General features: G+C 35.3%; 1 protein-coding gene across 3 annotated transcripts in view; it reads left to right on the top strand.

The window, feature by feature from the left end:
* Window positions 1-8,422, top strand: part of LOC129751472 (uncharacterized) — a 56,660-nt gene that overhangs the window by 43,474 nt on the left and 4,764 nt on the right. The gene's annotated exons all lie outside the window — the stretch shown is intronic.

Here is an 8,422-nt window from a genome sequence, read left to right on the forward strand (position 1 = left end):
CGCCACCTTGAGAGTTCGGGCAACAAGATTCATGCATCTAGCCATGGTAACCAATGTGTGTCTTGGAAAAACAAATCTGCTTTAGAAGTATATCTGTTGTAAGAGAGTACTTCAGAGCCATCTAAAATGCTTTAAATGGTAAAATTATATTTTGGTTGACCTTTTGGACGAATTATTAACCATATATTGCCAATTGGAAAAAAATGGTTTGAATTTGAATAAAACCGATACTCTGCTTTTCTAATTTTACTCTGTTCGAGAAGAAAAACATCTATAGAATGCTCAATTGGGAATTTTGTTGTTCATCAAAATAAGTATGTTGAAATTGATACCAACAGTGCGAATACGAACAACGGTTGCTTTGATAATTTTGTATGTTATTTGACGTTGAAGTTGTTGAAAACTCAAACCATTGACCCCCATGGAGGGTGTACAAGCTATTTTAGTCGCCTGTTATGATACCCCTTCTCAGAAGGGAGCAGCACTGAGCGTATAGAAAGAATTTTCGATAAGTTACATGGGTCTGGTTTTCCTTAGATTTGCAAAGTCATAACAGTAGTTTATAAATAAAAAGATACATGAAGCTTGGGGTAAGGCAGTAGGCAGTTTTCAATTGCCAAAGACCCTGAATCAGGGATGAGATTATGTCATGGTCATGAGCCAAAAATTACGACTCATTTTTTCCTCACATGTTGTAAGATTTTTTCGAAATAAAAGCATGCAATGAATGATTATTTTGATAAAGAAATATTTCTCCATTCTGTCATTGATCATTGAAATCTCCAATGTTTCGGTCATGACATGATGGTTAAAATGGGTCATGAGAAAGATCACCAATGCAATTTTTGGCAATTTTGTTTGCCGAGCTAATTTTCAATATGTTGTACTATGAAAAACGCTAAGGCCGCGTTTTCACAAAAATCACCATTCATGTAAACGTATTGATGCGTTCATATTTAAAATTTTATACGTAATCTACACACTTTTCAAGATAACTTAGAGTTTCAAAATATCAGAATATTTTTTAAAAATGAAATGAACTTGTTTTTATACTCATGGAAGTTTTAAAACACTATATTCAATGATTTTTAAAATCATAATTTGAGTGCATTTATTGCACACATCAATAGAAAAAGCCCCTAGATGTAGACTTTTGATGTCTGTATAACAGTTGAAGGCGCTGCTGGAGCTTTCAAATAAGCTGTCAAATCTGGCAAACAATATGCTTCTCTTTCCACCATATGTGAATTTAGGCTAGGGAGACAAAGAGAGACAAAAGCTCTAACTTCTCGATTTTTCGACTGTTATAATGTGTGCAACATTTAATTTATGCACGCATCAATAAGAATTTTTGTGAAAACGAGGCCTAACTAACAATGGTATAAATAATTTAAAAAAAGTGATAAGCTTTTTAGACGCCTTTTTTAAAGATTCAATTTGGTCCCTGAATTTCATTCATTGCCCACTCTTCTCATACGTGAAATTGATTTAAATCAAGTGAATATGAATGGTATTTACATTCATATTATCGGAATAATTCTGCCATGACATGATCCATGACTGATCATATTTTCTTGGTCATAGTGATCCAAAATAAATTTCGCCATCCATATGAATGATTGAAAATTTACAAGCCTACCCTGAATGCCCTATTTTTGTCAAAAAAAAACTACACTTGATTCTTTTTTTAAACGATTGTTGTAAACGTGTAAAAAAAAAAGAAATCGTTTATTTAACAAAAGTTCAAAACCAAGCAAAAATCATCGCTCAGTAAAGTGACCAACTTGAACTGTAAATCGACCATTTCCAACCTGGTAGACCATTCTGAGGTGATTTGATTTGACTGAACTCGGGAAGCTCAAGGATTTGTTATGGATATTGTTCTCTGCTGCAGAACTGCCACGGAATCTCTAAGTGGCCATTCCGGTCCAAACTTCTGTCGAAAAGCTACGCTCGAATTAATTGACCACCCAAGAGGAGTTTAGAAAAAAAAGGAAATGTAGCCTGTAGTATCTGTTTTTGACATATTCAAAAATCGTTTTATTTCGAGAAAATCGTGTAAAATAAGATCGTTTAAAATATCCAGTGTATTTGAAAAAAACATTATGATCTGAACAATCTGAAATTTTTACATCGTTCACATAGGGTACGTTGAATGTGCCTTACAAAAATGATTGGGTTTTTGGAAGTTTTGTTCTGCTTGGTCCCTTACTGATATTCAAAAGTTGCTCCTTTTTATTGTAGAAAATATGTATATATGATTATTTGTGACTCAGAAAAAAAAAACAAAAAGAAATCTTCTCTGACATTTTTTCGCAAATGCCAAAATAACTCGTTGTCTTGAAAAAAGGTGATTCTGCATTTAAAATTGTAAATTTGATGTGATTTGAAATACTTAGCAGTACTCTTCTATAGTGTTGTCATTTTCAACCCATCATATTGAAGGGTTTCGTATAGATGAGTATAGCTTAAATGCTCGTAACCTTAGTGTTAAATTTTCCCACATTTTATTGAGCTGAAGTAAAACACATCAGGTCAGATAGTTCTGGATAAATTCGTTTTCTATTGAAGTAAACTTTGAATTTATTTTCTGGTCAGTTGAAAATAAGCACTTGCGCTGAAAGGAATCTTTTATGACAAAGTGAAAAATTTCAACAACAAAATTATAATTACTTCTGGCCATGCTTGGCAAAAGTCATCGTCATGAGGCGTGAAGCTGTGACTGTGAAGCCTCTTGGTCCGTCAAACTCATTTGACCAGGGTTGCCAACATTTATTTTAAAAAATCAGGGAACTTGCGAAATAAAAATCAGGCAAAATCAGGCTACGTAAAAGTAACGGAAATTACGCTCAAAGTGATGACCTTTTTTTTTTTGGTCATCTCTCCACATTTTCACTCCAATATGTGTTGTGAGCCTACTTAGATGAATAACTCTACTGCATCAAAGCAATCAAAAGATTCCCTTCAATTCTCTTTTGCAATAAGAATTAACGGGAATCTTTCGATTGCTTTGATTCAGCCATATTTTCACTTTTTCACTTCAGCTATGGTACCTACTCCAGTTCCTTACTACCCATTTTTTATGACATTCGCAAAAATCAGGCAAAATCAGGCATATTTTCAAAAATCAGGGAAAATCAATGGCTTATCAGGTTGTCAGGCAGAGCCTCTAAAAATCAGGCAAAGCCAGAAAAATCAGGCACATTGGCATCTCTGCATTTGACTGTTCCTTAACGACCAGTCACTTCGTTTGCCGGTCATTCATTCCCCAGTCATTTGAAGCTAAAATATTAACCTAGTCAAGCAATCGCATTCAACCGACCGATGACGAAAAAGAAACGCATTTATTATTATTGTTGCTCCTGCCAGCAAGCCGAAGACGACCGAAGAGGAACAAGAAAAGCATTTATTATTATTGTTGCTCCTGCCAGCAAGCTCGTTTTCAGTTTTTTATTGCTATTGTTGCTCTCTGCCAGCAAGTCGTTCAATTAGTTGTACCTGCCGTCAGCAGCCGATCGAAGTGTGAAGAGATTTGCCAGTCACTGTCAGGAGAAATTTTGACCATGTGTAGGAGCTTCGCCAGTCGATGATGAAGAAATGTTGATTGTTGTCGTGCTTTATCCGTCATGCGAGTAGTGAGGCTCCGTCAATTGAGAACAGTGCCAGTCGTTTGATGAAACAAAACTAGTCGGGTCAAGCGTGACGGGCGAAATTTACCATCACTGCTTCTGGCAACACTGTACAACCAAATAAGCTTTTTGATGATCATTTTAATAATAAATATATCTGACATTCTAACATTACAATTATACAAGGTTCGTCATAACTCAAACATCACCTATTATATGTGTATTGTATCCATTATAAAAGTATTGTAAACTGGCAACCTTGGTTCTGATATCAGAATAACATCAGGGTATACACAAAGAAAACCGAAAAAGTTGCTTTTGGAGCATTTTTAAACCACATACCTCCAGAAAACGTTAGTGTTCAAAATACACAATTAACACACGACGTATTACAGGACACGACACTTGACGTTCTTACAAACGGAAAAAGGATTCAAAATTACCTTTTTTGTCGACCGGTTTCGGGCTCGATGTTGCCCATCTACAGGACGATGTCCGACTGATCACACGAAGAAATTACTAGCAGGATCATACTACGAGTGTCGTAGTATTCGTCGAAAGAAGGTTCCTTTATGAGATTTTCCTTTTGGTGAAGGTGAAAAGCGGCGACATAATTGGTGGGTCATCTTCGTTCATTAGCGGTTTTTCGGAAGTACTAATAAACATCGACTCCCAAGCGTTCAAATGTGAGGCTTTTCTTACGCATTTCCTATAGATCACTTTTTCCCAGTTTATGGAGTGGTCCATTTCCGTTGCGTGGGCGGCTACGCTGGATTCATTGACCCTGTTGTTGTCTACAGCATTCCGATGTTCTTTAAGTCGAACTTTAAATTTGCGACGAGTTTGGCCAATGTAAACAGCTGGGCAACTCTCACAGGGAATTTCATAGATTCCGGATCTCTCATCCTGCGGGATCTTATCCTTCAAGGAGACCAACCGATCCTTAAGTGTGTTGCCGCTCTTGTATGCTGTTTTCAGACCGTGTTGAGAAAGGATTTTTGTTATCCCATTAGTTAGTTTCGGGTGGAACGGCAGGCTAACTCTGTAGGGCTCTTCTTTCTCTGGCCTGAAAGTGGTAGCTTCACTTCGGTACTTTTTTCGGGCATGTTTTCGGAGAATTTTGAGTAAAAATTCGTTGTCAAAACCGTTCAAAAAACCTGCCTCAAGGATTTTATGTTTTTCTTCTTCAAAATCTTCCTTTTCCATGGGGATATTGTACAGGCGGTGCGCCATGGAATGGAAGGCGGCTTGTTTTTGGGCACCGAAGTGGTTGGAATCTGCTGTTATGTATCGGTCGGTTGAGGTTGGTTTTCGATAAATTCCAAATTTGATGGTGTTGTCCTCTTTCCTTGAGATTAGGAGATCAAGGAAAGGGAGTTTTCCCTCAACTTCTTTTTCTACTGTAAATTTTATCGACCTGTGTTTGGAGTTTAGAAGCTCTAATGTCTGTGTGAGATAACGCTCCTTTACCGAGGCAAGGACCTCAACCGACCGATACATAACAGCAGATTCCAACCACTTCGGTGCCCAAAAACAAGCCGCCTTCCATTCCATGGCGCACCGCCTGTACAATATCCCCATGGAAAAGGAAGATTTTGAAGAAGAAAAACATAAAATCCTTGAGGCAGGTTTTTTGAACGGTTTTGACAACGAATTTTTACTCAAAATTCTCCGAAAACATGCCCGAAAAAAGTACCGAAGTGATGCTACCACTTTCAGGCCAGAGAAAGAAGAGCCCTACAGAGTTAGCCTGCCGTTCCACCCGAAACTAACTAATGGGATAACAAAAATCCTTTCTCAACACGGTCTGAAAACAGCATACAAGAGCGGCAACACACTTAAGGATCGGTTGGTCTCCTTGAAGGATAAGATCCCGCAGGATGAGAGATCCGGAATCTATGAAATTCCCTGTGAGAGTTGCCCAGCTGTTTACATTGGCCAAACTCGTCGCAAATTTAAAGTTCGACTTAAAGAACATCGGAATGCTGTAGACAACAACAGGGTCAATGAATCCAGCGTAGCCGCCCACGCAACGGAAATGGACCACTCCATAAACTGGGAAAAAGTGATCTATAGGAAATGCGTAAGAAAAGCCTCACATTTGAACGCTTGGGAGTCGATGTTTATTAGTACTTCCGAAAAACCGCTAATGAACGAAGATGACCCACCAATTATGTCGCCGCTTTTCACCTTCACCAAAAGGAAAATCTCATAAAGGAACCTTCTTTCGACGAATATTACGACACTCGTAGTATGATCCTGCTAGTAATTTCTTCGTGTGATCAGTCGGACATCGTCCTGTAGATGGGCAACATCGAGCCCGAAACCGGTCGACAAAAAAGGTAATTTTGAATCCTTTTTCCGTTTGTAAGAACGTCAAGTGTCGTGTCCTGTAATACGTCGTGTGTTAATTGTGCAGTTAAGTTCTTACGTTGGCACAAATCCGCTTAAAATGAGTGTTCAAAATACATTTGGAATAAAAGGACATATTATGGTTAAAAAGCATAGAGGGAACTTGTCAATGGCCGGAAAATGCCTATGGTCGGACAACATTGATTCTTCGAAAACGCATTATCCTAATAATGTTTTTATTCCATCGAAATAAAGTAAATAGCAGCCTGATATAGTGTTTGAAACATGGTAATCCAATCTGTAAAGGTAAACCAATCATAGGTATCGAAAGCTTTTGCCTCCTAATACAGGGTGGCCAGCCACATTTTCGGTTTTTCCCGGTTTTTTTATTGAGATTTTATGGTTTTCCCAGTTTCAAAATGCGCAAATAAATACATATGTTTGTCAGTTTTTTTTTACCACAAATGAAGGTTTTTTTATGCAAATTGAATGTAAATGTGTGAGAGGACTTTATTTTTTTAGTCCAATCTATTCATGGTAATACGGTAAGAAAATATTACTAGTTTCTTATCTGAAAATTGTTACCTTATTTTCATTCTTTCACACCATCTTCGCCTATTGTAAGGGAAAATGCTTTATTTTTATTATTTGCATGAGATAAATTATAGTTTTTATTTGACATTTTGATTTGATTTAATACTTTTAAAATTTCATCGATCCGATCTATAAATCAACTTAATTTCAAGTTTAGATTAATTATTCAAATTTCGATTTTAATTTCTTACGCTTATTTTATTTTCGGAATAATAAATCAAGTTTAATTTTATACATGGCTACTGATTGATATTCTTATATTTTTCTTCTAAAGTTCGTAGAAAAGATTCCGATTAATCTTATTCATGCTAAGCAATCTGAAATTTTAATTCGGTTCTCATATTGAGTACTGAATCATGTTTTTTATTGGATGCCTAGGGTGATTTGCCAATCGCCAATATTTTTGCCAATTTTAATTCGGTTCTCATATTGAGTACTGAATCATGTTTTTTATTGGATGCCTAGGGTGATTTGCCAATCGCCAATATAATTTGCCAATAAGTTTTATTTTAGAATGCGCTGAGTTCTAGATGCCTGAATCTATTTACTTAAATTCTGGTAAATTTATCTAGATTCTTAGTCTGAATTTCCAGGCATATCTCAAAAATGCATGTTTTTATTCGATTTTTCAATTCTCAAATCCCACTGGTTTAATTGAAAAATGTATTAGGGATTACAAAAAACTGGCCTTCTGCGTGTTTACTAACTAACCATAATAAACCATTCTCTATTCACAAAAGTTAAAATTGCAACCAATTGGAAGAAAATATTATTGAAATCAAAAAAGATGAGTACTTCGAGAATATGTCATTTGTCAGAAATTTGATGTTTGATTTTTGAACTTATGTTTTGATAGTTTATGACTATTTGTAGTGTGTTAGAACATATATAACAAACAAAGAAATTTTATTTTTTTTATTGAATATTTAAAAAACAGAATTTGATCATACAATCTTTGTAAAAAAAAAGCTTTTCAGAAAATTAGTGGACCGAATTAGGATGAATAACTGAATTCATATCTCTCTTTTAACGTTCTATTAATATTCATTTTTTCACAAAATTATCTCGATATTTTTGTCAAACTCTTCAAAATAACTCCCCCAGTTTAAATGTGTTTGTTAGATTTCTGCTATTTTTTTTCAAGTTTCGTTTCAGCATAGCGTGTTTTTCTGAAAAAAAAAATGAGTTGCTGATGCCAATTCGAACATCATCAAATCTTAATATATAATAATTCATTTCGATTCTATATGTTAACTCAAATCTTAGTTTTTGAGGTGCCTGATTTCAACGTATGAAATCACATCAGAACTAAAAAGATGCAGCATTTGGATTTTTTTTTAAATTTTCACTTAATTTTTCATTCAGACTTCTAAGGTTGATTTTTTTTTCAGATACATATTTGTAAAGAAAGTGCACAACAGTACAAAATTTTAAATTAATTAACTCTATTAAAGTTAACTACCAAGACTTAACGTATCAATACTTCACAGTTGTAGAAAGTTTATTTAATAAAATTTTGTTTACATTCACTGCAGTGTACTAGATGCATGAGCTAAGAAATAGTTTATGATCGAGAAATTTTTCTACGACGATTCTTTGCTTAAATGTATGCGGCTGAGTTGAAAAATCTATTTTTTAATGAAATTCCCGACTTTTCCTGCCATTCTACTCATGAATATAATATGCCGACATTTTCCCGCTCTTGCTTCACAATTCTGAAAAAAAAACGACTATGGATGGCTTCAGAGAAAAAGTTTCGTCATCCATGCATGAAATGAAGGAATTTTAGGATTTGATAGATTTATGTATGAGTATATACCCAGAAAATTTTTGATTCGAGTTTGATA

Source organism: Uranotaenia lowii, chromosome 3, assembly GCF_029784155.1.
Source record: "Uranotaenia lowii strain MFRU-FL chromosome 3, ASM2978415v1, whole genome shotgun sequence".
Taxonomy (NCBI): Eukaryota; Metazoa; Arthropoda; class Insecta; order Diptera; family Culicidae; genus Uranotaenia; species Uranotaenia lowii.